The sequence below is a fragment of the Ochotona curzoniae genome, unplaced genomic scaffold, assembly GCF_017591425.1.
Source record: "Ochotona curzoniae isolate NIBS_2020 unplaced genomic scaffold, NIBS_Ocur_1.0 contig_883, whole genome shotgun sequence".
Lineage (NCBI taxonomy): Eukaryota > Metazoa > Chordata > Mammalia > Lagomorpha > Ochotonidae > Ochotona > Ochotona curzoniae.
Window position 1 is genome coordinate 23,620,132 of NW_024466599.1, and position 27,835 is coordinate 23,647,966.

The 27,835-nt window shown below is 40.4% G+C and overlaps 1 protein-coding gene across 2 annotated transcripts in view; it reads left to right on the plus strand.

Annotated features, from left to right (window-relative positions):
* The first annotated feature begins 693 nt into the window (after positions 1–693).
* RASGRP3 (RAS guanyl releasing protein 3) overlaps positions 694–27,835 on the plus strand; it is a 68,559-nt gene continuing 41,417 nt past the window's right edge. The window contains exon 1 of one of the 2 annotated variants that reach the window (XM_040993059.1): positions 694–1,026. The gene's annotated coding sequence lies outside the window, so the exon portion shown is untranslated. The remainder of the gene's footprint in view (positions 1,027–27,835) is intronic. The other variant, XM_040993060.1, reaches the window with a different exon arrangement.

A 27,835-nucleotide genomic window follows, 5' to 3' on the forward strand; every position in this document is an offset into this window, starting at 1 on the left:
CCATCTTTTTGGATATTCACTTAGCCAAATAATCCTAAAGGTCAGCCTCAGGTATTGCTTTTGGGAAATGCTATCCAAAGTAAAGCTTGGAGGGCTTTACTTGGGAAAGCAAGATATAAAGGGGTGCCCTGAGGTTCTAAAGTCAGCTCAGGGTGGTCTCCCACTTTTGTGAGCAGTGAAGAAACGGTAGATTGGTAAAAAGAAATGGTAACTTCTCAGCACACCCAAGAAGGCAGCCGCACCTCAGTCAGGTGTTCAGGAAATTCACTGATAATCCCAACTGTTCTGTTCTGACTTCAACACCAGCTAACAGACAACTGAGCCAATTTGGTCCACAGCTACCCAGAAGCACTTCCATTTTCTCTTTAGATAAAAGTGCATTTGCTCTTCCTCATTAACTCCTCACATACTGGCTGCTCAGCATCACTGGGCACAGCCAGCCCTGCCCTTGGAAGTCAACATGGAGCACTCCTAGATGGTTAGTGAGGCTCTGCCTTCCACAGGATAGTCGGAGCCTGGGATGCTGAGAAAATGAAAGTATGCAGGCTGAAGTGCCGCAGGGCCACCTGAGAGGCCACCTGTGGTGAGAGCCCATGCTTCCCTTTATTTCTAGCTGTAAGAGCTGGGGGGAGATCTGAGTGCAATGAGTGAGGGTAGGGCTTGTCTGCTTCCCCACCCCACACCCGTCACAATTAGCTTTCCATTTGCAGTGACCTGCCCTCCAGGGTGGCTCATCAGCTGTTGGGTGTTTGTCACAGAGAGAAAACAAATTGTGGAATGCGCCACTCTGCATGCTAATGAAACCAACCCAGGGGGGAAGGAGAAGGTTGGGGACTGTGGGGGAAGAATGACCCTCGGTTTCTGACCTCTTGGCACTGGGAGGTATTTATCAGGAGACCCATGTGACTGGGTTAAGACATACAGTCCCAGCTTGAAGGAAACAGCTGCTGGCGGCGTGCTCGGCACTTGGCAGCTGGACAGTCAGGGCGCTGATGGGAGTGAGCCGAACCACCGCAGACCGCCCCAGTAAGTAACTGGAGAACTTGCCTCTGTGTGTGTGTGTGTGTGTGTGTGTGGTGGGGATGTGGTGGTTGTGGGGGTTGGGGAACCAGCCACCCGCCAAAGTCATTTTATTTTATTTCGATTTTGGTTTTCCTTTGACACTATATTTCCTATAAAGGAGATGGCTTACTTGCACGCGTGAATAGCCATTTGTGTTTTTGCTGACTTAAAAGCAACCCGTTCTTTTCAGCAAAATTCTCTTCCAACTTGGAGGATGAATGGTGTGTGTGTCGCTTGATTCCTGGTTTATTTCCAGGTATCCAGGATGTTTATGATCTATGGTATTGAAGTGATAGCCATGCTTTTTGAACTGATGACTGCATTTGATTTTAATCAGTTTTAGCTTGAAAATATAGTTTAAAATAAACTGTGAACTTACTTATGGCTCTTGACTTTTTCTAGCCACTTTTAAAGACAATTGCTTTTAACTGTGTTTAACAGTCTGTAATATGGAGAACTGGCAAAATCATATTTGGATTCGAAATAATATTCAGAGTTTGTGCCTGATTTCCAACTTGCTCCCTGAAAGCTCATTTGCCTTTATTACTTTAGAGCCACCATGCTTAGGTAGCCCTGATGTTCCTTAGGTTGGTCTTTTTCTGATGCTCAGAGTGTTTCTGCCTGGTTTTATGGCCTGGATTAGCAACTGGGCTGCCTGGAGCTGGTTATCTACCCAGGGCAGAGGCGGGGGAGGGGTGGGCAGTGCTGCTGGCTTCCCCAAGAAGGGAAAGGAGGAGCTGTTTATGGGATTCATTCAGCAGTCACGGGGAGACTTGTCCTCAGGAGAGCGGTTACAGCAGCCACGGTACTGGAGCTCAGCTGTTGGCCAAGGACCTTCTGTGGCAGCCTCGGGGACACAAATGCTTAAGAAGAAGGGAGAAAAGGGGAAATGTGAGAGGGCAGAGCCCCATGCGAGATGACATAACTGCATAGGCTCGGCAAGTGACAGGCCTCTGAATCTGGCAGCAGGGAGATAACCAGATTCCTCTCTCGGATTGCCTAGCTGATAAGCAGGGAGAGCAGAGCAGTGCTTTTACTGGCAGTTGTTTTTCTTACCCTGAGACTAGACCACCCCGAAGTGCGCCTGATTTTCTAGCAGCCTAAAGCTTTGTCTTGAGGCCTCAACTTGTACAGTTGGTGTGCAACTTCTACCTCCTATCCCGAGGACTGTTGCTCTCCCTCCGCTCTCGGCTCCCATTCGTGTGTGGGGAAAGAGGCGAACACGACGCAGGGCGTGCTGTTTCAGCACTAGAATTTCCCCCCACAACACAACGGTTCTAATGGGAAAGGTCTCAGACGCCCAACTTGAACTGCGATTTAGAAGTTCTGCCCCTTTCTTTTCGAAAAGGTGGAAGGACATATAAAATTGGAGTATCAATGACGAAATATCGTTTCAACTCCTTTGTTCCTCTTTGTGCCATGGTGTGAGGTTCTTTGGGTCAGCTGGAGGCCACGTGGTCTATAACTTCCCTATCGGAACACAGCCCGCTGACTCTCCTGCTGGGCCATTCTACTGAAACTTTGTTTATGGGATCTTTCTCCACAGGCTGTTTATATATATATATATATATAACTCCTGTGGAATGTCATATCTCTTGGATAACACAGCTCTCCACAATAAAATAGAATATCTAAGCAGAAGTCAAGGTATCCTTTGACTTACCAACTGCTGAATTTTTGAACACACATTGTTTTTTAATTGAATAGTCATTGACTTTTAAAATAATAGTAACAAAGAAATAAAAATAACCATTTAGACTCAGATGGTATATCCGTGGAGTCAAAGGCTTTTACGCCTGGCAAGGAATTATGGGTTGTGCAATTTAATGCCTTCATATTAAAGACTAAGAGATAAATGCACATTTAACCCCCTCACAGTGCAGGTTACAAGAGAGAGCTCAACACTTCTGCTACTCTAGCTGGCATAATATTGACGTTAAGCATCATTCTCACAACTCTATGTGCTATGTACAGTATCACGATTCCACTTTTATAGGCCGACAAACGGAGGTTCAGAGAGCTCTTATTCTATACCTGGCATGAGCAGGAATGATACCTAGATTTCATTCTAGAAGCTGCATACATCAGGAAATAAACGTGCAGGAACCACTGTTGTGGTGTAGTGTGTAAACCTGCACTCTGCAAGGCCAGCATCCCATATGCGTGCTGATCTCTATTCTGGCTGTTCCACTTCCCAGGTTCCTGCCAATGTGCCTGGGATAGGAACAGATGATGGCCTATGTGTTGGCACTCCGGCCTCCCATGTGGGAAGCCCAAGGAGTTTTTGTCTTCTGGCTTTAGCCTGGCCAAGCTCCAGCTCTTGTAGCTGTCTGTAAAGTGATCCAGCAGATGAAAGATTTCTCTCTCTGTCTCTCTTTGTCTCTCCATTTCTGTAACTCTTGACTTTCAAATTACATAAATCCTTAAAAATAAAATAAGTAGAATGTGTATGCTAATCCCACAGATCTACATTTAACAACTCCTGAAATGCAAGTGAGAATATTACTGGACAATCAAATCAGACATACCATGTGTGTTATGTCAGTACTCCATGGCAGGAAGGGCTAGGTTTCCCCCATAACAGTCCCAATTTGCAGCTCCCTAGGACTGCTGACTGGTGGCCTGTCTCTGTTTGAAAACAGTTCAACAATGGCTTTCGCATCTGCCAGGCCAGCTGCTGAGAGCTTTTACTAGCCTGGGACACACTTCCCTTGCTGCCCTTATGGCCCTGCCCCCAATACCTCTTTCCTTCAGAGGCCACCCACTCCACCCAGGCCCCACCTCAAATATCATGAAATGACTATTGCAGCTGTTTGTTGTGGCTCAACTTAGAAGGTCGATGGTCCAGGTAGGTCACGAATAGAAGCAGCACACACTGTTACTCTTTTTGCCCTAAGCTGGGTGAGTGTGTGTGTGTGTGTGTGTGCGCGCACACACATGCGTTGTGCATCAGGACAAGAGACTCGTTGGGAGTAAAGAAGGAGGAGAAATGTGCTTTACTTTGCCGGCTGGGATCCCACCTGCTTTTGTGGCTTGTCATACTTCTCGCCTGCTGCAGATTTCAGCACTGGTTGTCTCACTTGGAGGTAGTGAACCTTGGATCTTTCTGGGTCAGGAGACTCTTGCAGTAACCTACTGCTTACAGCCTTTAAAAAATTCCATTTGGCTCTCCACATTCCTCCACTTACTTAAATGTGAAAATGAGAGCTGAAGATTATGAGAAAAAGCAGGGGGTAATGCATAAACAGCAACAGGGGTTCCCTTGATTAGTGGGAAGTTAAGCAAGTAGGCCATGTCTGGCGGTCCCTGACAAAGTTATCAATGTTTTCCCAAGGTTGTTGTGTCAAGATACACATTTTGATCTAGCTATTTCTGTAAAAAAAAAAAAAAAAAAGGCAGGGGGGGAGGGATTACTCTTTTTTCCCATCAGCCTGATATCTCTGAAATTAAGTGCTACTCAGTAGTATTTAGTGATGCAGGCTGTGTAGCCATTTCCAGTATGAATTACTATTATAGAAACTGGCATGGTCCAGAGGTGTTATACAGGCTCCGAATTAATCATGAGAGTCCGCAAATGATGCTCCAGAGCTGATCTGAAGCAAAATAAAATGGTTCATTAATGTCTTGAGACCATTTATGAAACGGAAACAAATTCTGTGATGCAGTGCTTGCTTTGTTTTTGCTAGATAGTGTTTATCAAAGACCTCTGTTCCCAAAGAGTTAGCTCCCTTTGGTCCCTGTTCCCCTGGCCAGCTCAGTTAGCGCCCTTGGGCTTCATTGTTGCTTTAATGGTTTTGAGATTTGGGGTTTTTTACTGTTTCAAATGATCATTTTAGGCCCAGAATATGTGGTTTTCGAGTCACTTGCTTTAACTTTCAAGCTGGTCTTTGGTATCGAAGATAAATCTCTGTAGTAATATGGAATTTACAGGCATCAGATACTTTCTTGAACTTCGCCACAACCCCATGGAAGGGAGAAGACATGGTCGTTATAGTTTGCAGAGAAAAAACAGAGAAGCAGAGAAAGCAAACAACTTCTCCACATTCCTGGAATCAGTAACTGGCAGAGTTCAGCTAGGTCTCCAGTCTACTGACTCTGTATCCTAGCTTTTTCCTTCTAGTTTGTGCTGTTTTCAGATTTAAAAAAAAAGCCACTTTCAGCTATTTCATGACCATGTTCCTACAGGTAATTTCTTGTAACAGAATTATCTTCTGCGTTGAAAAGTGCTGTGACCTGTATTCTTCAAAAGGCAAAGAGTAACTGATTGGATGATTGGTGACGTATCTATCATCTTACTCATATTGATAGTAGTTATACTTCCAAAGCTTGTGGAGATTTGGCTTTAGAAATAGGATCAGATTCGTGGCAGACACAGTAGTATTTGCATAAGGTAATATTTTTTGAAGAAACTTAGAGATCCTTTTCTTCCCCTATAGACCCTATGTGGTTAAATTAGAGTCATACCAACAATAGCATGATGTAACACTCGGTTTTTAGAGATGACTTGGTTGTTTTCTGAGATACAAAAAAAGCAAAATCTGTTCTCCAATGTACACCCTCCGTGCCTAAGAAAACCATAAGTGTTCTGGCAAGTTCTTTCTGGTCATAGCAACCTATTCCCACAGGAAGATAGTGTACTCTAACCCCTAGCAACAGTGCCTGCTGTGACCACTTCACCTGCACAATTATCTGCCCACAACTGAATCTCAGCTTGCTAGAGTGATTCAAGCTCTTCAGGGTCAGTAACCTTTCTGTAATGACAATCCACTTCATGGTGTAAAAGCATCAGAATGTTTGCAAGTCATAAAAATGACAGTGTAGGATGCCTGATGATTTTCCAGTACAGCCCAGTTTGCCAGGATCAGGACTTGAGGGGTTAGGAAAAGCAAATAAGTAGGCTTGTGATAAAAGGAGCTAGGGAAGGATTTCTTTCTGAAGTAGGTTTGCGTGCTGGGGAGGGCCCAGAGTAAAAATGTGAAAGCCAGGTTTCTCTGGATTTTAAAAACCCCTGAAGACATTTAATTTAAAAATCGATGAAGCTATTGAATTCATGAACTGATCAAAGAGCTTTTTTTTTTTTTTGGTGGCAATTGTAATGATCATAATTTCGGGCTTTGGGCACCTTTCAAGAGGCCAAAGGGATGGAAAATTCAAAAAGGAAAAAAAAGGAAAGGAATTTGTGGTTTCAAAGTTTACCATCCTAGATTACAAGTTGTAGAATTCAAAGTAAATATATCCCTTTTAAGACAATAAAACTCTTGATGGTTGTGCTGTAAGCAGAGAATTCAATTCAATTCAATTTACAGATAATTTATATGCTCAAAACTGCAGATTCCCCAAAAGTGTTTAATTTCCTATGTGATGAGATTTCTGAAGGCTTCTTTTTTTGGCCAAACTTTGCCTTATCTCCTTATCTTTTCACTTAACTCAGTGTTGGTTTAGTTGGTGTGCTGTCCATCCACAGATATCCTAAGACTTTTCTGCACACCATTATGCTGTTGATGTGCTTTAGTATTATTTGTGTACTCAGCGTTTCAGCTTTGAACATGTTTCATGTACAATTTTTGACAACGAAGTAGTAACAGGAAAAACACAGCGGAAAATTAAATTCATATCTAATTCCAGAGTTTCATTTTAGTTGCTGCTTTTCTATTGCTTGCTCCAAAAGTCAGAGACAAGATTCTGCATTTGAGTGTGTGCATGGAAGTGGTTACTTCTCTTTTTCCCCTGTGTGGCAGTGGTAGTGACCTTCACAACCAACCACTGGTCGGAAGGAAGAAGCTGGAGAGGATCTGAGGAAATCAGACTGTCAATCTGGAATGGAATCAGATTGCAATAAAAAAATTGGCTTAGTCATTCCTCTGTTTTGTTTTGGGAAGGTAAAGATTTTCCTCCCACAGAATAATTCAAAAAAAATGAGCTAAACCAAACTTCCTTGGAGTATTTGACATGAATTAATGTTGTGAAAAATACTTTGGGATTCCCTTCCTAGGGTTTTACACACACAGGCTGACTAAAATACTTCGGACTTGGAATTCAGACACTGCAAAAGCTGTTTTTTTCTGGTCACACTCTAAAAACTAGCCCTGTGACTATCAAGCATGGATCTTCACAATAATCAAATTAATGTAGATTTCTGTGGTTAATAAATTAATTATAAAATTAATTTTGTCTTATTTTATATATTTGTGAAACAGACTGGGAGATAGGCAGAGACAAGAGTTTTTAGGTGCACTGAAGTTCTTACAAAAAGCTAATTCTTGCACCCAAGTCCTCTTTTACGTCCATACCAGCAGGGAAGGAATAGGAGGAGGGTGGCAGACAGAACAGGAAGGGAAACATCTCCTGCCATGGTGGCAGGGTGGGGAGCTGCCAGGGCAGGGGAAGGGGGGCGAGGTGGAGGAGGAAGGGAAGAGCCAGGTAAAATGGGGAGGGGAGTACATGTGGGAGCTTACTTGATCCAACCAGGAGGGCCTGGAAGGCATGGGGGTGTGGGGAATTGGTTGGGGGTGCTGAGGGCTCCGGGGACTGGTGACTAAGATTATCCCAGGTGATTTGTAACAGGTGGGAGGGTGATGCAAGGAGGGGACGCGAGAGATTGGGGGGTGGGATTCTCAGGTAAGACACCATGATGAAGTGACATCTCATTGGTGGATACCCGGAATGAAACAGCTGCGGAGCTGTGACAAAGGGGAAGCAGATAGAAAACCTCCGGGACCTTCAAGGCCAATGTTCGCATTTGTCCTCACGGAGAGAGATAGGCAGCCAGCCAGAGAGAGCTCTCCTCCGTTGTTTCACTGTCCAAAGGCCTGCAGCGGCTGAGGTTGGCTGAGGGCCCAGGCCTCCCAGGTGTGTAGCAGGAATGCGTTACTTGAACTGCTGCTGAATCCTGGAGCCTGCACTGGCAGGAGAATGGAGTCAGGAGCTGGAGTTGGGAACCAAACCTAGGCTCTTCAGTGTACACCCCAGGCATCGGAATCGACAGGGCAAAAGATCTCTCGTTCAAGAATTTTAAGTAAAAAGAAAAAAGTAAAAAAGAAAAAAAAAAGAATTTTAAGTAGTTTTCAGTTGAAGAACTTAATATACACTCCATTCCTGGAACTGGAAAACTCATGCCATGACTTCAGTTTGACTAAATTTGGATTTTGCTGCATCTTTCAGTTCTGTTTTTTAAAAGTAGAAAGTATTTCCTTTGTGCAAGGAATGCCTGTCCTTCAAAAATCACATGAATAGATAGGATATTTTAGATGTGGTTTTTTTTAATGGTAAAGACATTGCCCAATCTGAGTGGTGGTGCTGGAGATTTCTCCTTGGTCTGTTCCTGTCCCAGTCACTCTTGATTCTCAGCTGATGGTGCTTTTTCCTGTCTTCCATCTGTAATAGGCAGTTGCATTGTGCCTGCTGTTGGGAGAAGAATTACAATGACATTTATTTTTAAATACCCAAAGGTAGACACTGTTGACATGGTATCGTATCAGAGAGAATAAATTTCAGAGTGATTGAGTACCTTTTACCTTGTAAGGTCACAAGTCAGGGAGTAGGATTCTAGTCAGTGTCTCCAGAGAAAGTGAACGCATTTGTCATTCAACCATTCTGCTTTTTATAGTGTCTTAGTTAAAAACTCCTTGTATGTTCACTATTGAGATGTTCTCCAGCTGTGATGCCCTGCTTGCTGGATAGGGTATTCTTGTAAAGCTAAGCCCCTTGCTTTATCATCTCAGTTAGAAATATCACAGATGACTGTGGACTCACCAGCTAGGATGGTGACTGTGAGTAGTGAGAGGTTGCTTTATACTGTATTTGGCTTTTATGTGAAGGGACATAACTTTATAACATGACAAGTGATCATACTTACTCTGTAAAATGTATTTTGGGGCCATGATTACATATCACAGAAGTACACACCAGACCTTTCAGAAGAACTGATATGCTACACCTCTTGCTATTTTAATTCTTCGTGTTTTAAAGGAAATATTGTTTTTAGCTTCGTTGGAAGTCATAAGAACTTTAGTTAACTTATACCAGTGGCAGTAGTATTATAATGTAAGAAATATGGTTTTCTTTTCCAGTTATAAGGATGACTTGGAAATGTGTTATGCATAAAATTCTGCAAACATCTGGAATACTATCTCACATTGAACTTGTATATAGAGAAATCAATACTTTTGAAAAATTGCTCTGGGCTTTAATCTCTAACTGTTGAAATTGTACTCAACCAAAAGCTGTTAAACCCTCAGTAAGTGCAGTCTAGTTTATGGACGTCCTTATTTAGAGCCAGAATTTAAATAGCAATTACAAAAGTACTTGGGGATAACTCTAAAATATATTTTTGGATAAGATGATTCATTTGATAAATATTTTTATTAATTATTTTTAAAATCTCTTTTGTTTTTAAAACATTTTAATGTATTTATTCATTTATTTTTATCACATGTAAAACAAACAGGAAATTTTCCATCTTTTGGTTCATTCCCCGAATAGCTGCAGTAGATGACTTTGAACCAGGCCAAAGCGAGGGGCCTGGAACTCAGTGCCGGTCTGTCCCATGTGTGACAGGGACCCCATCACCTGCTGCCTCCCGAAATGTACGTTATCAGGAAGCTGGGCTTGAAGTGGAGCTGGACCTCCTGCTCGGACATCTTGATACGGGATACGGGCATCCCGAGTAACACTTAACTGTTGCTAAAATACTCACTGTGATTTAGAAAAGTTTTAACGTATGTTTTGTGTTATACTGCTTCCGCATGCTACAGACTTGCTGTAGAATAGTTGCTGTTATTTAAACAAATCAGTGTTTTTAAACTGTTACAATAATCCTCTTATGATATACTCCTATATGTTCTATAGAACAGGAATATGCAAAATTCTGTGGGCACCCAGGGAAAGGAGATGATTAAGTATATGTGAATGAGTCATGGAAGATACCCCAGCGTTGGTGACATTTGGGCTGAGTATAGAAGTAAAAATCATCATGGTTTGCAAAGAAAAATCTATGTACCAATAGTTCATTCTGTGAAGAGTACGTGAGTTAGGTAGACCTTGATAGCGATGAACAGCTCTTGTCAAGCAGAGAAACGCTACGAATATATTAACATTCTGGGAGGAAGAGGCCCTCCGTGGACGGGTTGGAGAGAAAAAAAATGCCAAAGCCCTGAAGAATATTATCAAGATAAATTTGAGCAAGACATTAGTAATGCAGAAAATGGAAGAAATTATTGTTTATTTATTTTTAAGGGTTATTTCTTTTTATTGGAAAGTCCACACGTAAAGAGAGAAGGAGAGACAGAGAGCAAGATGTTGTACCTGCTGGTTTACTCTCCAAGTGACCAAAGTCAGAAGCTTTTTCTGTGTCCCCCCCACGCAGGTTCAGTGTCCCAAGACTTTGGGTGGTCCTCTGTTGCTTTTCCAGGTCACAAGCAGGCAGCTGGATACAAGTGGAGCAGGTGGGACTTGAACTGGCACCCATATGGGATCTCAGCACATGCAAAGGGAGGATTTTAGCTGCTAGGCTACCACACTGGGCCCTTCAGGCTATTTAAAAAGTAGAGTTGATAGTTCTTGGAGGAGCAGGGAAAGAGGGGAGATAAAAGATTTGGAGGTTTTATTTTGGGTAATCAGCCTATCAACACGTGATTACTGATACCCTGTAGGAATTCCTTGAAAAGTAGGCTAACCTAGTTTAGCATTACACATGGACAAATTCAAAAGTAATTAACTCTCAAACAAAGTTTTGGGATTGGAAACATTTGGAGTGATTTTGATTGTTCTTTCTTTTAAAAAGATTAACATGTGCAGAGAGTAGCATCTCAAATGATTACAGGAAAAGGAACCACTTGCTCAGGCTGAAAACAGACCTTTTCACGTTACAAGTGATTAATGGTGAGAAAATCACGAAGGCTAATGAACATGATTTACTCACCAAGCCCAGACTATAAGAAATTTGAAAATGATAAATTTAAACTAATGACAGTCATTTTCCCATTTTGTGATGAAAATGTTCAAACATAAAAATGCAAAAAATGGTATAGTTATTATTAGCAATGTATTGTGTTTGCTTTTTAACACATGTTCATCTAGTCATTCATTTATGTGTATTCCGTTGATCCATGATTTTTTAAGATTTATTTATTTTTGTTTGAAAAGTAGACTTTATACAGAGATAAGGAGAAACAGAGAGATATCTGCCATCCTTTGGGTCACTCCCCAAGTGGCTGCTGTGGCCACAGCTGAGCTTATCTGAGACCAGGAGCCAGGAGCTTCTTCCAGGTCTGCCATGTGTGTGCAAGGGGCCAAGGGTGGAGGATTAGCCACCGCCACACCAGCTCCCTTTGGTCTATCTTAATTTTTTTTCTCAAGTACATTGCAGATAGCACTGCATTTCATCCTGAGTACCTTACCATACACGTTTTTTCTCAGTGTTGAATACTATTTATAGTTTACTCAAGAGAGATTAGATTTCACCTATTAATTTTAAAAGGATTTATGCATGTATTTGAAAATCAGAGTTATACAGTGAGGGGGAGAGGCAAGGAGTGCCCAGGGGGTGCCCAGATAGCCATAATGACCACGTCTGGGCCAGAATAAAGCCAGGAGCTGAAGAATTTTTGTATTTTTCACATGAATGCAAGAGCTGAAACTCAAGAGTTAAATACACTTTTTTCAGGCCATTGACAAGCAGGTGAATTGGAAATGGACCAGCTGGGGCTGAGCCAGGTTGCTGGTATCATGGACAGAAGTCTTACCTGTTACACTAAAATGCCAGCCCCAATTTCATTTTTTTTTTTAAACAAGCAGGTTGCAATTCATGAAGAGTTAATACAAATCTGACTGGTTCTCCTTCCTCTTTTTTTTTTTTTTAAGATTTACTTGTTTTTATTGTAAAGTCAGATATTCAGAGAGGAGGAGGGACAGAAAGGAAGATCTTCCGTCCTTTGACTTACTCCCCAAGCATGCTATAGATGGTTGCATCTACAGGTTTGGGCCAAGACAAAGTCAAAAGACAGGAACTTCACCTGAGTCTCCCATAGGTGTTCAGGGGTCCAGATACTTGTACTATCTTTTGCTGCTTTTCTCTGGCAGTAAGCAGTGAGCAGGATCGGAAGTAAAGCAGCCAAACTTTGAACTGGTATCTATATAGGATGCTAGTATTGCAGGCAGCAATTTATCTTATGGTGCTACAATGCTGGCACTAGTTAAGAGTCTTGAGAAACAGATCCTGTTGACAAACAGCCTAACCACATGTGCTACAAAGCAGACTTTGAGGTACCTTCACATATTGGTCTGGCAAAAGCCATTTTCATTTCAATAAAGGTTCACTGAATTTCAATGTAATGAAACTGAAGCTGGGAAATGTATGTTTTTTTGTCAATATGTGATGGAGCTGGCTATAGAATGAAGCACATCCAGGAGTCCTATATTGATTATCCATCCCTGCTTCTAATAACTCTACAAAAGTTATGATGCAACATAGTAGATCATTTATCAAAGAAAATGTATTCTATCCAATGTCATTGCGCGAATGCTCAACAGGAAGAATTGGGAAATGGGATAAAGGAGGTAAAATATTTCTCACAAAACAGAATTCTTTATTCTTATATTGTAAAAATACTTGGGTTCACGTTGATCCTCTGCCTTTCCTCCAAAAAAGATTGAAGCAGCTTGTGCTAAATAACAAAAATAAAGTACTACAAAACTGAAAATGATGAACACAAGCATAAAACAAAGACCAAAATATGTGGGCCATAAGGTAGGAAACGAGTTTGGACTTCGACAGTTTTTTTAAAAAGCCTTTAAACTGTACCCAGTTACATCAGATCCTGACATGTGAAATTTGCTGATGTGTTCAAGAAGTGAAGATAAACTGAAATGATGTCTGAATGACATACTTGTTTGTTGTCGATGATGAAATCCAGTGTTCATTAGAAACTGAAATATCTAGCCACATTGCCAGACATTTGCTTCCACAAAAAATGAACCTTCTGTTACTATAAAAATGTTTGAAATTTGATTGACATTTTTAAAAAAAATTTACTTATTTTATTATTTTATGATACATTTCCATGGGCTCTGGGATTTTCCTTTTTCCTTTTCCAAATCCCCTCACCCTACTGCTTTCCCCTATATTATTACAATAATACAGTCCTTCATAAAGAGTCATAAGTCTGTCATTCTGCTATTTAAGTGTCTCCTGACATTGTAGGTTTGGACAGTCGAGCATCCTATTGTCAAGATGTATTTAACAGTTTCATTGGGAGTCCATCTTTGACTTGGAAGTACAGATGTATAATGCATTGTATCTTTACATCTGGATATAATAGTCTGTACATTTTTTGGCTTCCATTTTGAGGTGATGAATCAGTCTGCAGCAGTGGTTGTTAGCTGGGAATGATTTGGCTTCCTCAAGGTTTATTTGGCATGTCTGGAAGCATGTTTTAGTGTCCCAACTGGAGTTAAAAGTAGAGGGTTGCAGGCTTCTAAGAGGATGAAGTTGAAGGACACAGCTTAATTCTACAACTACAGAGCAACATCCTGGACACAAAGACTTACCTGATTGAAATGTCAATCCTTCCAATGATGAGTCTACAATAATTATCACTTGAATACGCCTTCAGAACACTCTTGGATCAGTAATTACTGTGGCTTTTCTCCTTGTAACCCCTGTTGGCCTAAACCACAGGGTCATACTACATCAGCACCAGGAAAAAAAATAAGATCTAAAATGGCCTTTGGAATAAGGTCAATGAGTTGAATGGTTCACAGCACAAGTTGGAAAGACTCTTTGGGCTCCTATAGATCAAATACCATTTGGGCCCAGCCCACTAGCCTAGTGGCTAAAGTTCTTGCCTTGCATGCATTAGGATCCCATATGGGCGCCTGTTCGTGTCCCAGCAGCCCCACTTCCCATCTAGCTCCCTGCTTGTGGCCTGGGAAAGCAGTTGAGGATGGCCCAGAGCCTTGGGAACCTGCACCTGAGAGAGAGGTCTGGAAGAAGCTCCAGGCTCCAGGCTTTGGATTGGCTCAGCTCCAGCCACTGTAGCCACTTGAGGAGTGAATCATTGGATAACTCCCCAAGACAGATCTTTCTCTCTGTTTCTCCTCTCTGTAAATCTGACTTTCCAATAAAAAATAAATATCTTTTAAAAAATGCCATTTAAGTTTTTGTCAGAGAAAAAAAAAGATAGTATTTAACAAATCCTCTTGGTTGCTGAATGAATTGATTAATGAATATTTAATTTTTTGAAGTTTGATCCCTTCACTTATGATATAGAAATGAAATTATGAACTCAACCAGAATTATTTGATAGAAAAAAATTAAAAATTACTTTTTCATATCTTCAGGGTACAGGTATTAAATCCATACTATCCTACATGGGATGGTGTGGAGATTATGCTCACTATCCATTTTCTTCGTTTGAGAACTGCTCTGAACTAATGTCTGAACTCTTAAGATCTCTGAGCTAACAAGACGTCATCAGTCTGCAGTGTTTTAAGTTTTATTTGAAATAATATCACTGGGTACTTTGTACATTAGCTAGAATTGGATCATTGCCTGCAGCCCTAAAACCCATCTCTTGGGTGCCCAGCCATAGTACAACATGAGGCTGGTATGGCACCACATACTGGTCCTTGGCCCAGGTCTAGGCCAGAGCATAATTGCCATTCTGGCACCTGGCTAAGATGCTGAATTAATGGAGGTGAGTGAAATTGTTCATTTCTTAGGGAGGATTAAGGAACAGTGTGTGTAGACCTTGACAAGGTAACAGTTACCTATGCAAAGGAAAGACTTGTGCTTCTGGAATTGCTTGTTTAGCTAAGGTTGCTCATGGACCCTTGTGGGGAGATTAAATCTCAAGATTTGTGACAAAGCAACAACAACAACAAAAAACTTGGCTGCTACAATTAGGAAATGATGGCATGGTTCCTCTTTTGCAAGTTGAGCAAGTTCATTAGTATTGAGGTATTAAAAAAAAAAATTAGAGGAAGGAGCCCGAGGTACTACTGGTTTCCCTCTGTCAGCTTCTGGAGCTTTCTGGGGCAGGCGATCTTGGTGCCTTTGAGTAGTGGCTGTTTAACTTCAGTGATCTTGAGAAAGGCTATGGATCGTTACTGCAGCTCATCAACACGCAGGATTCAATGCATGCTCTCAGGAGTCTCATAGACCTATTCTCAATTAAAAGTCTTGTATGGACTGAATATCTTTTCCCTGCCAAACTCATATATTGAAGTTCCAACTCCTATTGTAAGTGTATTTGTAGATGAGGTTTATCAAACCTATAATTAAGGTGAAATGAAGTCATGAGGATGGGACGGACTTGAATACAGTAGCAACAGTATCCATGTAAGTAGAAGGAGGGGCACCAGGACTCTGTGACACAGGAATATTATTATCTGTAACTCAAGAAGTTCATGAGCAACAAACAAGCCACTAGGAACTTCAGAAAGCTTCCCCTGTCTGAAGTGAGTAATACAGAAGGATAAGTAGAATGGGTAATGAAAGACAAATGGGTGAAGAAGGACAAAGGACTTTTTTTTTTTTTTAAAGATTTATTTTTATTATTTTTTCATTGGAAAGGCAGATATACAGAGAGGAGAGACAGAGAGGAAGATCTTCCGTCCGATGATTCACTCCCCAAGTGAGCGCAACGGGCCGATACTATGCCGATCCGAAGCCAGGAGCCTCTTCCGGGTCTCCCACGCGGGTGCAGGTTCCCAAAGCTTTGGGCCGTCCTCGACTGCTTTCCGGGGCCACAGGCGGGGAGCTGGAAGGGAAGCGGGGCTGCCGGGATTAGAACCGGCGCCCATATGGGATCCCGGGCGGCAAGGTGAGGACCTTTAACCACTTGCGCCACCGCGCCGGGCCCGGACAAAGGACTTTTTTGAGTTCTCAGATTCTTCCTTCTCAAGCTGACCTCTGTCAATTGCCCTTCACTCACTTCCACCTACCCAATACTGCTTCAGGTGCTCAGCATCACTAACCATAGCCTAGCATTTTATTAAACAACAACCCCCTGAATTAAATATATGCTTCAAGCAGGAGAGAGATGACGGGGTTGCGATAACCTTCCTAAAGTTAAAAAGGTAAACTCCCTTGAAGTCGAACCAGTCAACAGAAATCCTAATACCACATAACCGGCTTTTCGTTCCATATCCAAATGGCAAAAGAGTGGTAGTGTATCAGAAAACTTACCCTGTTCTTCAGTTTTCCGCCGTGTATTTTATGTCCCAGACACTAACTCCCCACCCTCAACCCCTATGAGTCTGGATTTATGGAAGTTCCATGTGATGGGATTATTTTCCTTTCTTTTACTAAATCACTGTTTAACCTGGGTAAATCACATTATGTTTTAGGCGTATGGGTTAGCCTTTTAGAATGAGGCAGTTAAGCTGGTAACTTGGAAACACAGAACCATTCGCTTTGCTACCACAATATCTTTCTCTATTAGAGTACCAGAGTTTTCTCTGAGTTGACCCAAAACACTGTCAAAAGACATGAATGAACAAAACAGTGAAACCAGGTGGTTGGAGATCGGTCGTGCAGCTGCAAAGACTAGTAAATAACACTCCCATGGTTTCTGGTTTCTCTTTTTAAGAGTAATAAACAACAACAAAGGAAGAATGCCAGCTCGGTTTGTATACTCACTGATAATCAATCTGAGCCATTCTAAGTGGCTAGAAATTTTGCTGGAAATTCTTTACAGGAACTCATCCTGAAAACTCACCAGGCAAAATAGCTATGATTTATATGAGCCTGGTGTGGAGAAGTAAGCTTTTTGTAGTTGTAGTCAACAAATCCAGAGCAACATAGAGAGGAAGTGGGAGAGAGTGAAACCATACTTACTATAGAGTGTGCAGGCTAAAAATAGTTGCCTGCAAATGCTGGTAAGTGCATTTTTTTTAAGATAGGCTGGTATGCATTCTGTTTTTCTTAATCTTTCCAAAAGCTATAAAGTGTAGTTTTGAGGGATCAAAAATAGCAAGTCTCATGATCTTGGACAATCTTTTAAATATATATATATAACATTATAATATTATATAGTATATATTATATCATTATTTAATATTATAATTATACTATAATATTATATAGTATATATTATATCTTTATTTAATATTATAATTACACTATAATATTATATATTTATATATTATTATAATTATACATTTATATACCATATTTATTATAGATAAGATTATATATTGTTTATTATATATTATATGTAAGTTTTTATATATGTATGTAAGATTTATTGATTTTTATTTGAAAGTCAGGTATACAGAGGAGGAGAGACAGAAAAGAAGGTCTTCCATTCGGTGATTCACTCCCCAAGTGGCTGCAATGGCTGGAGCTGAGCCAATTCGAAGCCAGGAGCCAGAAGCCTCTTCCAGGTTTCCCACACTGGTGCAGGGTTCCAATGCTTTGGGCCATCCTTGACTGCTTTCCCAAGCCACAGGCAGGGAGCTGGATAGGATGCAGGGCTGCTGGGATTAGAACTAGCATCCATATAGTATCCTAGCACATGCAAGGCAAGAACTTTAGCAGCTAAGGCTACCACAGAGGACCCCAAAATATTTTTAAAATTTATCTTTGTTTTTATTTTAAAGGTAGAAAGAGAGAGGTATCTTACATCTTTGATTCACTTCCCAAGTGCCCACAATAGTCAGGGTTGGACAAAGCTAAAGCTATAAGCCTGGAACTTTATCCAAGTGTTCCATGTTGATAACAAGGACCCCAAAACTTGAATCATTACCGGCCTCCCAGCATTATCAGGAAGTTAGATTGGAAGATGAGTAGCTGGGATTTGAACCATGCACTCTGATAGGGAGTCAGCGCATCTCAAGCAGAGATTTAAGTGCCATGCCAAATGATCACCCACCCGTGTGAATCAGTAAGTAAATATTTTGTTCATTACGGAAACTTTTCTGTAAAAGAAAAACAGACATATGAAGAAATGACAAAACTTGGAGGCAGTCTACATAGTTTCAGGATGTTAAAAATGGAACTGAATAATTGGTTAGCCTAACCAAGCTTGACAAATGCTATAGCAATCCTCAAACTCATATTCTTGGTCAGGCAAGAAATGAAATTTGTCTTTTAATTTGAAACACCATGTCGGGCAAACACACGTCAGGAGGCTTAAGTAAGCTTAGTGGTGGTCTTCTCGTCTCATTCTGCCCTCCTCGGCTCTTGCGTCTTTGATGTCTTTGGACACAGCCCACTGAGTGTGAGGCTGCCTAACCTGCAAATGCCAACGTCTGCAGAAGCCAGAAATTAACATAGTGTATAAAGTGGACTGCAGATAAGAAAAATGTGTGTAACAGTGATACTTTACTTTCTTCCTAAGAGCAGGCAAACAGTGGGATGACAGATGGTAATGAAACTTGGTCACAGTTTGAGGAGACGACAGAGGGGAAAGGCAGGAGTGAAGATGCAGTTGCTGCTCGGGCCCCCTTCCAGTGCTGACGCCTGGGGACGTAGCTCTAAAATCGACAGGTTCCAGAGGACTCTGAAACTGGATTTTTCGAGTGAAGATAAGATTTGTATATTTTTGCTACTAATTTATAGTTCTTGAAACTTTGTAAGATCCAATCATTCCTATTTGAGTCAATGGCTGGAATTGTGCAACAGGTTATTGTTTTATAATCGGGCAATCTATGTGAGATGGAATATACGACTCTGGCTTTGTATATTATTAAACAGGTTTCCTCAGGTAGTAATGGAAGATAAACTCAGAGTCAATGTTGTATCAAAGATGTGGAGGTTTGGGATTTAGATGAAGTAAGAATTTTCTAATTTTTTTAAAAAATTAAATAGTTGTTGATTAGGTCTGGCAAAGTAGCCTAGTGGCTAAGGTCCTCGCCTTACATGTGCAGGATCCCATATGGGCACTGGTTCGAGGCCTGCTCTTCTACTTCTCTTCCGGCTCCTGCTTGTGGCCTGGGGAAACAATAGCGGATGACCCAAAGCTTTGGGACCCTGCACCTGTGAGGGGGACTTGGAGGAAGCTCCTGGCTCCCAGCTTTGGATTGGCTCAGCTCCGGCCATTGCAGCTGCTTGGGGAGTGAATCATCAAATGGAAGATCTTCTTCTCCGTCTCTCCTCTCTGTAGAATCTGAGTTTCCAATAAAAATAAATAATTTTTAAAAATCGTTGTTGGTACTTTGTAAATTATAAATGAAGGCTTCCTTATCCAAAAGCAAAACTCTTTTTTTTTGAAAGGGCCCCAATGCTTTGGGCCATCTTCTACTGCTTTCCCAGGCCACAAGCTGGATGGGAAGTAGAGCAACTGATACAAATCGGCACCCATGTGGGCTCTTGGTGCATGCAAGGTGAGGAGTTAGCTACTAGGCTTTTGTACCAGGCCGACAAAGCTCAATTTTTGAAAAGGAACTGCAACAAAACCACCCTGTTACAGAACCTCATCTCTCTCCAGATTGTCTGTGGTACATCAAGACCATCATTCCGGAGCCTGAGCATTCCTTAATTTTCAAGCATGGTTAAAGCTTCAGATATGTCACTGTATTTTTCCTAACAGTTGCTAGCAGTTGATTTTTTTAAAGGTAGCTTTTTGCCTTTTTCCTTCCTGACCAAGAGTGTGTCAGTGAGTTAACGAGGAATGTAATGCATTGTCAGTGGTATTTTTCTGTTTTAATAATGCAACAGACAGTTTGTGTTGCATTTAAGAACAGGGAAGTGTGCTTTTGCCTAAATGTTTAGTGAATGCTCTTGTGTGTTTTTGTAACTAATAGGTAAAAGAATGCTAAGGCAATTAAATAAAGAAATGTATAAATGGTTTCCTGAACTAGAAATCAGAAGCCAGAGCTGAAGTCATTGGCAATGAGATGTTGTGGTGAGATAAAGATTGGCAAGGCTCTGAAATTATGTGAACGTGCAGACTTGTGAAATCCCCAGAAAATACCACAGAAGCTAGGTGGTTCTCATTCTAATTTTAGTTCCCAGCTTGGTTTCACTTACTATTTCAAGCCTTCAATAACCTTATGGCGAGCAGTAGATCCATCAGCAAAACTTTTGGTGGAAATGTTTTTGTGTGATATTCACTCCCCAAACTGAGTCAAGCATATGAGTAGCTGGACATCTACTTACTCCCCTTCCGCTGAAGAACGCGTGCAGTCTAGACTCGAGCACCTGTTACAGCTCGTGGGTGCACATGATACGTTTCTGACATTTCAGTTTATATCACTGAAATCTCCTGCTTTTGAACTTCTTTTTGGGTAGACATGTGTTCTGTATGCCCTTGAATACTAACGTGCTTGATGAATATTCCTTTAAATGATAAGATTGTAACTAAATAAGTGAAGGGAGTTGTGTGTTTTGAAAAGGGTACTTTTAACCTTAAAAAAAAAATACATATTACAGAGTAAGAAATGGATGACAGAATTCTCAGTTAAGAAAATGGGAGTCTAATCAGAGTAGCAATGTATTTTAAACTCCCTGTCATTTCATGCTTCAAGTTTGCAGCTGTTTCCTTTCCCTGTCTCTCTCTCCTCTACCCTTCTCTACATCCCTACATCCTTCCCTTCCTCCTTTCTTTCATTCCCTTGTAAAACAAGTATATGTAGGTATAAAACATGTGACCTATTAAGTTGAGAGGAATGCCAGTCATATACAGGAATAATCTTAACTCTTGAATGGAGGGCATTTTAATTACAGGAAAACAATAAGAGTAGGTAACCCTCACTGAAAACACGTGCTGTGCCAGTTAATAAGCACTTTACCTGGTATTAATTCATTCAATCTAAGTAACCCCCTGCATAGCATCAGCTGCTACTCTATTGTATAGGTGAGGATGCATAAACCCAACACCAAAGTGTTCAAGAGTTAAATTTGGTCCCAGTGGTTTAGTTTTAGAGCCCAGGCCCTTAGCCATTCAGAAAATAGCTCACATGTAAGACATACACATGGGAGCATATCACATGAACTTTCAAAGAAGCTTTAGAGTTGATGCTTAGATATGAAAATTCTCATTACCCGAAAATGTCTCTGAATCAACAGATCATTTAATCCAGTTTTTGAGGCTTTGGCATCCTGCAAACACCTCTGCCTGGGCCCTCCGCCCTGCCTTTTTTCTTCGGGTGTCTGTTGTGATTGCTGCATAGTCTCCATCTTTCTTCTACTCGGTGAATGTCTTTCCTTCCTTCGCCGCCCTTACAGCTCCTGTTGCTGCGTTCCCCTCTTGACTCCCAATCTGTGACTGACACGTCCTTGTACCTCTGGCATGGTGTGAAAATCTCTGGCACAGATGTAGCTGTGTATTAAATAAGAGGGAACTTTAAAAAGGTCATGGAAAATGTGCTGTTGCAGATATTCAAGGAGTGAACTAGTGAGCAGAAGATCTCCATCCCCCTTCCCTATAACTCCTTCTTCCAAATACATAAGTAATCTTAAAAACAAAAGACCTAAACCATGCAAAGCCTTAAAAACTGTCAACGCACTTCATGCCAAAATACGCTGGGAAGAATCATAAGGTAGGAGAATTCTTGAAGAGTGAGCATGAAATTGTCAAGCAAACATGCTGGGGGAGGGAGGATGTTGTCAAAAAAAAAATAGGGAGAGACAGAGATGGAGAAGTGATGTGTGTAAAGCATGAAGACTATAAAAAATGAAGTTCCTTTTTACACAAGAATAGAGCATGTGATGTAGCAAAGATGAGGTGAGTGAAGAATGAACACACACATATACAGGTGTTTAGGGCCATTCATAAAAGGCTTCGTATGCCGTGCGAAAAATTTTAGCTCCAAACGAGACAATAGGAAACTGCAGAACTTTTAAATGGAGGAGTTCTGCAATTAATATCATCATTTAGAAAGACTGCTTTGGCACTACTAGAGGGAAGAGATAGACAGGAGATGAGAGTCAGGCTTAGAAATAAGCCACTGAAGTACCCCAGGGAAAGGTGTTGGTACTTGAGCCCAGGAATGGCAATGGGTATGTGAAGGAATGGAAACATGAGAACAAATGGCAAGGCAAATTGTCAGACCTAGAGTATGGAGGGATGGTGAGCGGGGTGCTGCGGTTGTTAGGGTGAGTCCTACATTTATAACATACAATATTGTCATTTTGGTTTCGCCATAGATCTAGACAAGACTTAGAAAATATAGCAGTTAAGGAAGGTGAATAGGGTATATTCTTTGATCAATTTAAATAATTTTCATTGAGATAATTTGTATTCCATTGGATTAAATTAAATTGTGCTATTCAGTCACTTTTAGTGTCTTATAAGTTATTCAATCATATCCACTTTCAAATGCAGGATATTTTCATTATCCAAAAAGCCTTCCTGACACTGCAATCATTCCTTATACTTGCTTTTCTGAGTCCCTGAAAACTGCTAATCTACTTTCAGTCTCGCTCTTTTGTAGGTTTCCTATAAGTGGAATCATACAATATGTGACGTGTGTGTGGCTTCTTTCATTTAGTGCAATGTTTTTTTATTTTATTTTTCTTTATTATTATACTTTTAGTAGTGTAATGTTTTCAAGGCTCATTCATATTGTGCCATGAATCAGCACCTACTTTCATTTCATGGCTGAATAATAGTATTGCATTATATGGAAAAGCTACTTATTATTCATCCATTTCATGGGCGTTTCTGTTGTTTCTGCCTAAGGAAAATTACAAATATTACTACTATGAACATTTATGTACAAATATTTTGGTTTGTACACATATTTTCCATTTTCTTAAGTATATTCCAAGGAATGAATTTACTACACCATATGGTAACTCTGAGGAAAATTCCCAAAGTTTTCCAAAGTGACTGAATCATTTTATGAAACCTTTTGCCAAAGTTGAATAAAACTTGCATGAAGGTCCATACTAAAAGGTAGCAGCTACCTCACAATCCCAACTGCAGATCCCACAACTCGCTTCTAAAATATACAAGTTTTCCGGTTTGGAGTCATCATAGACGGGTGTGACAGAAGCCAGGACAGTGGATGAATTTGTGTAGAAGAAGGATTAGCAGAGTCAGGAACTGTTGGGAGAGGTGACGCGTGATAGGTCCCAGACCCAGGCAGCTCCACTGAGCTGCAGAGCAGCCTGAGACAGCCTTCCACGTGCAGAGAGAAGAACATGGGTGCTGATACTTCCGTTCGCATGGAAGGTCCGGGAGGCATATCCGCTTGGGTTCCTGCTCATTTGTCTTCATCTGCTCACATTTCAGTAACTTTGAGTTTACTCAAAGAGTTTCTCTTCTTTTATAGCCTCCCAACAAAATCCCTGTTCTTCTTCCTTGATCTCTTCTATTTTTAGTAATTACAAAAAAAGAAAAACCCTAGCTGTCCTCATTTTCTTTCATTTCTTCTTTTCTTTCTGCCTAGATCTACTAGAGTACCCAAAGATGTTAGTCCCCAGGAGTTGTATGATTTCCAAAGGCTAATTTGGCATGCTCGTGAATCAGCCCTAGCAACCTTGAAAATTCAGAAGAAACCCTACGTTCTTTTTCAGAATTGTTTACAGATCTCTACCAGCTTCCTTGTTTACCAAACGTAAATATCTTATTCAACCGTTTATGATATGGCTCTAATGGATAAACCTATTCTAAATTACAAATAACTATTTTACACATTGGGTGAAGATATTTCACAATTTTAGGGCTTCTTCATATTATTAATATCTTCTTCAAGTTTTTTTTTTTAATTGGAAAGGCAGATTTACAGAGAGAAGGAGAGGCAAAGGGAAAGATCTTCCACCTTCTGGTTCACTCCCCAAATGGCCACAACAGCCAGAGTTGAGCTGAACTAAAGCCAAGAGTCAGGAGCTTCCTCTGGGCATTCCACTTGGGTGCAAGATACTAAGGACTTGGGCTATCCTCTGTGGCCTTCCCAAGCCAGAGTGGGAGCTGGATCAGAAATGGAGCAGCTGGGACATGAACCAGCACCCATGTGGAATGCCAGATCTGCAGATGAGGGATTAGTCCATTGAGCCATGGTGCTGGCCCCTCAAGTTATTTTTTGTTATTGTTCTGATGAAGAAGACAAACTAATATTATTTCTCTCATATTAAAGATGATGAAAGTGAGCTTAGAGAGCTTAAATGGGACCTAAGATGCTTTAGAAAATTTTGATCCCTTATGTTTTCTTTCTTTCTAGCTATGTACCACGATTTCTTTTCAGAGGTGAAGTAGGATTAGTGTGAGATGGTAGGAAAAGAGATCACATTGCTTGTTGACATTTGCCTTCCTTTTAGAGAAAGGAAGAAGCAACTGCTTTAGGGGAAATATCTGAAGTAAAAGAAAATGACAACGTTATTAAGTGGAGATTTCTAATGTGGGGCTTCAAGCTGTGTAAATTTAATTGGAAACACAAAAATAATTCTAAGATCACATTTTTTTTTTGTTTCTCTGCTTTCGTTTTAATTGGTTCCAATAAAAAGTCTAGCTCCAAATCCCTGCTTCAGAAGTAATTCCAAACTGAGACCTTCCCATCCCATAAAACGTTTTGTTAACATATGGGTTGCTAAACAGAAACAAAATGCTTTCATATGAATGATAACAGCATTGTTGCTCATTAAAAAGAGAATTTCCACTATATATTCAAGTCAAACTGACGTAAGAAATTTATCTTTTAAAACTTTTCACTGTCAAGGATGAAATTAGATGATACAATTCATGATAACCATAAAAAGTGTTGTGCAACTTCCATCCCTTTTGTAATGCTGTCACTCACTGATTCCTTTGTTTCAAAGAAATGTGGTGGCTCAGAACTCAGCACAACCTTCTTGACCTCAGTCATGCTCCCGTGTCATCCGTTCTTGCTTTAAATATTGTTCTTACTCCTTTCTCATGCAATGATGTATTTCTGAATAGTAAGCTGCTCAGACCCAATTCCGGAAGCATGTGTCTGTAGATCATACCATCCAGCTTGCTTTCTGATGCCATTGGATGTAGACTTACTATAACACTTAATGCCATCCGTTATCTTCTCTAAGGAAGTCTTCCCAGATCTCATTAGGTCATATGTAGTACTGTGCCATACTGTGCCTGTATTCCTGAAATGTGCTGGCCACCTGTCTAAAGGTCACTGGATCTAATAGCTCACTGACTGATACCTGGTTTATTAACACTGTCTTGCACAGTCTTGTGAGCTCATGAGGAAGGGATCTTTTCATTTCCCACCAGTGCTTACCATTTGACAGGTAATAAACTAATGTCCTTCTCTGAGATACATTTGAAGGCAACATATTTTCATTATGTTATTCGACACCCAAGGCAGAAAGCAGGGATACCAATGCCAAGGGCTGAACAGAAGTCAGTAACCAGCCCACATCTCCTCTCACAAAGCCTCATTTGCATATTTTCCATAACAGTACTAAGCTTTGGCAGAATTTTTATCTATTGCTGGATTACTAAGGGGTGGTTTGGCCTTCCAGGATTATTTGGATAAAAGCCTCAGCACAGGAAGGTAAAGAGCACTCAAAAACATTCTTCTTCCTCTCTCCTTCCCTCCTTCTTCACCCTTCTCTTACCATCACCACCATCATCATCGTTGTCATCAAATTTGTTCTGTAGCAAATGGAACTACCGATGGAGTAAGTAAACGTGATATTGTGCAGGGTGTTCAAGGCCAGATCCTTCCAAAATGCAGGCACTCTAGAAAGATTTCTGTAGGTATATATAAGTATCTTCAGGAGAGGAAAACATTGATCTTAAAAAAAAGTTTCCACAACTCTAAAACTTTAACTTCTAGGTCTGGGTCTCATCTGGGGATATTATACAGTTTGAATCCTGGCATTGTCATGGTAAGCTGTAATTTTTCAATACAGTAAGACATATTCATATGGGAACCATCTGAGTGGAAGTGTCTAGAATGTGTATATATCAGTTATCTTCCAAGTTCAGCTCTAGTCAAATGCTAGGAAAATAGCCTCTTGTTTGGATGTTGACATTTCATGTTCTTATTATTCAAACTTCAAGACTCATTTCTCATTCAACTTATATCAGGGAGATAACTGTAAGATGACTGCCAATGTTAAATACTAGTAACCAAGAAAGGAAATAAAATGCAGCTAAACTTTACTACTTGATTTTTGCCAAAAACAAATAAACACACAAATAGGCAAAATACCCAAACAAATAAAAATGTGATGAGGTTTGTGAAGTGAGCTTGGAGCTGGTTGTTGACTTTTATTCTGTACGTGGTACCAGAGGTTCCCTGAAGAGCCAAGTTTTCTGAAATAATGAAAAGTATTCATCTTCAAACAACAGGGCCAGTGATAGAATGCCTAGGAACTAAGCACAGGAAATACTTAACATTTATTCTAGACAGAGCTTAGAAATTGACCTAATAAATGAACCTTAACAACAGTTATTATTTGATGGGTAATAGAAAATATATACTTCATGAAGTCTGAGTTCATTTTGCAACTTAACCAAGAACATGATATTGAACAAATAATTTAACCTCTGTATGTATTTCTCTATGAAATAGGGTATAAAAACACCTCTCAGGGTGTTATGAGATTAAACATAATACACGTAATTATGTCAACTTTGTTTCTATGACATGCATTGCCACCTACAAGTGGTAATTGTAGATGATGTTGTAGAATTGTCTAAAATCCAGGGCACTGGTGGCTACTAGTTCCTCCTTAATTTGGTAAGAGCTCATTACACAGAAAGGGAAAAATATAAACAAATACAAAAATTTTAAGACCCAGGAATATCACATTTCCAGACCAATGGCTCAATTGGTTAAACCTCTCCCTTCAAGCACTGAGATTCATATAGAGGCTGGTACACTTCCAATCCAGCTCCCTGCTTATGGCCTGGAAAAGCACAGAAGAATGGCCCAAGGCCTTGGGACCCTGCACCCTTGTGGGAAACATTGAAGAGGCTTGCAGCTCCTGGTTTTGGATTGTCTCAGCTCCTTTCTGTTGCAGCCACTTGCGGAATGAACCAGCAGATAGAAGACCTTTCTCTGTCTCTCCTTCTCTCTGTAGATTTGCCTTTACAATACAAATAAACAACTGTTTAAAAAAGAAACAAACCTTAAAAATAGACTTGCCATAGGAATTAGCAAACTCATTCCTGGGTATATACCCAAAAGACATGAGCACATTGTACCAAAGATACCTGCACCACCATGTTACAGCAGAACTATTCACAATGGGAAAAATTTGGAGTTAAACACGGTGGCTATCATCAGATGAGTGGATAAGGGAAACGTGACAGTTATTCAAAACGGAATATTATCCAGCTATAAAAAGTGACATCCTACCATTTTTTTTATGGAAATTGAAAGATGTGATGGGTGAAATCAACAGATGTACAGGACAAATAGCACATACTCTCCCTTAAATGTGGGAACTAATGCCTGTGTATCCTATTGCTATAAAGAAAGTTTTTCAAAACTTTGTTTTATACCTTTGTCAAACCAATGATCAAGAGTAGTTCTTTGACACTACAGTGGTTAAAGTTTACTATTAGTGAGTGAAATGGTCATCTTTTTGTTCAGTTATTGCTTGTAGCCATTGCTATATTCTCACTAAACTAGGATCTTCTTGCTTCTCTTTACTTGTTAAATTTCTTATTTGATGAAGAAATGGAACAATCAGTAAAGACTAAAATAAAAATCTTTACTAGAGGATTAAATACTGCGTCTGTCTAGTTCATTAGTCTGTCTGTCCCTGCCCCAACCCAAGCATGTCTAGCAAGACTACAACATGGTGTTTATGTCTGGTGTCTAACAGATTATCAGTGAGTTACTTTCCTGTTAATGTATGTATGCATTTATTTAGAGTTTTTTTTAAAGATTC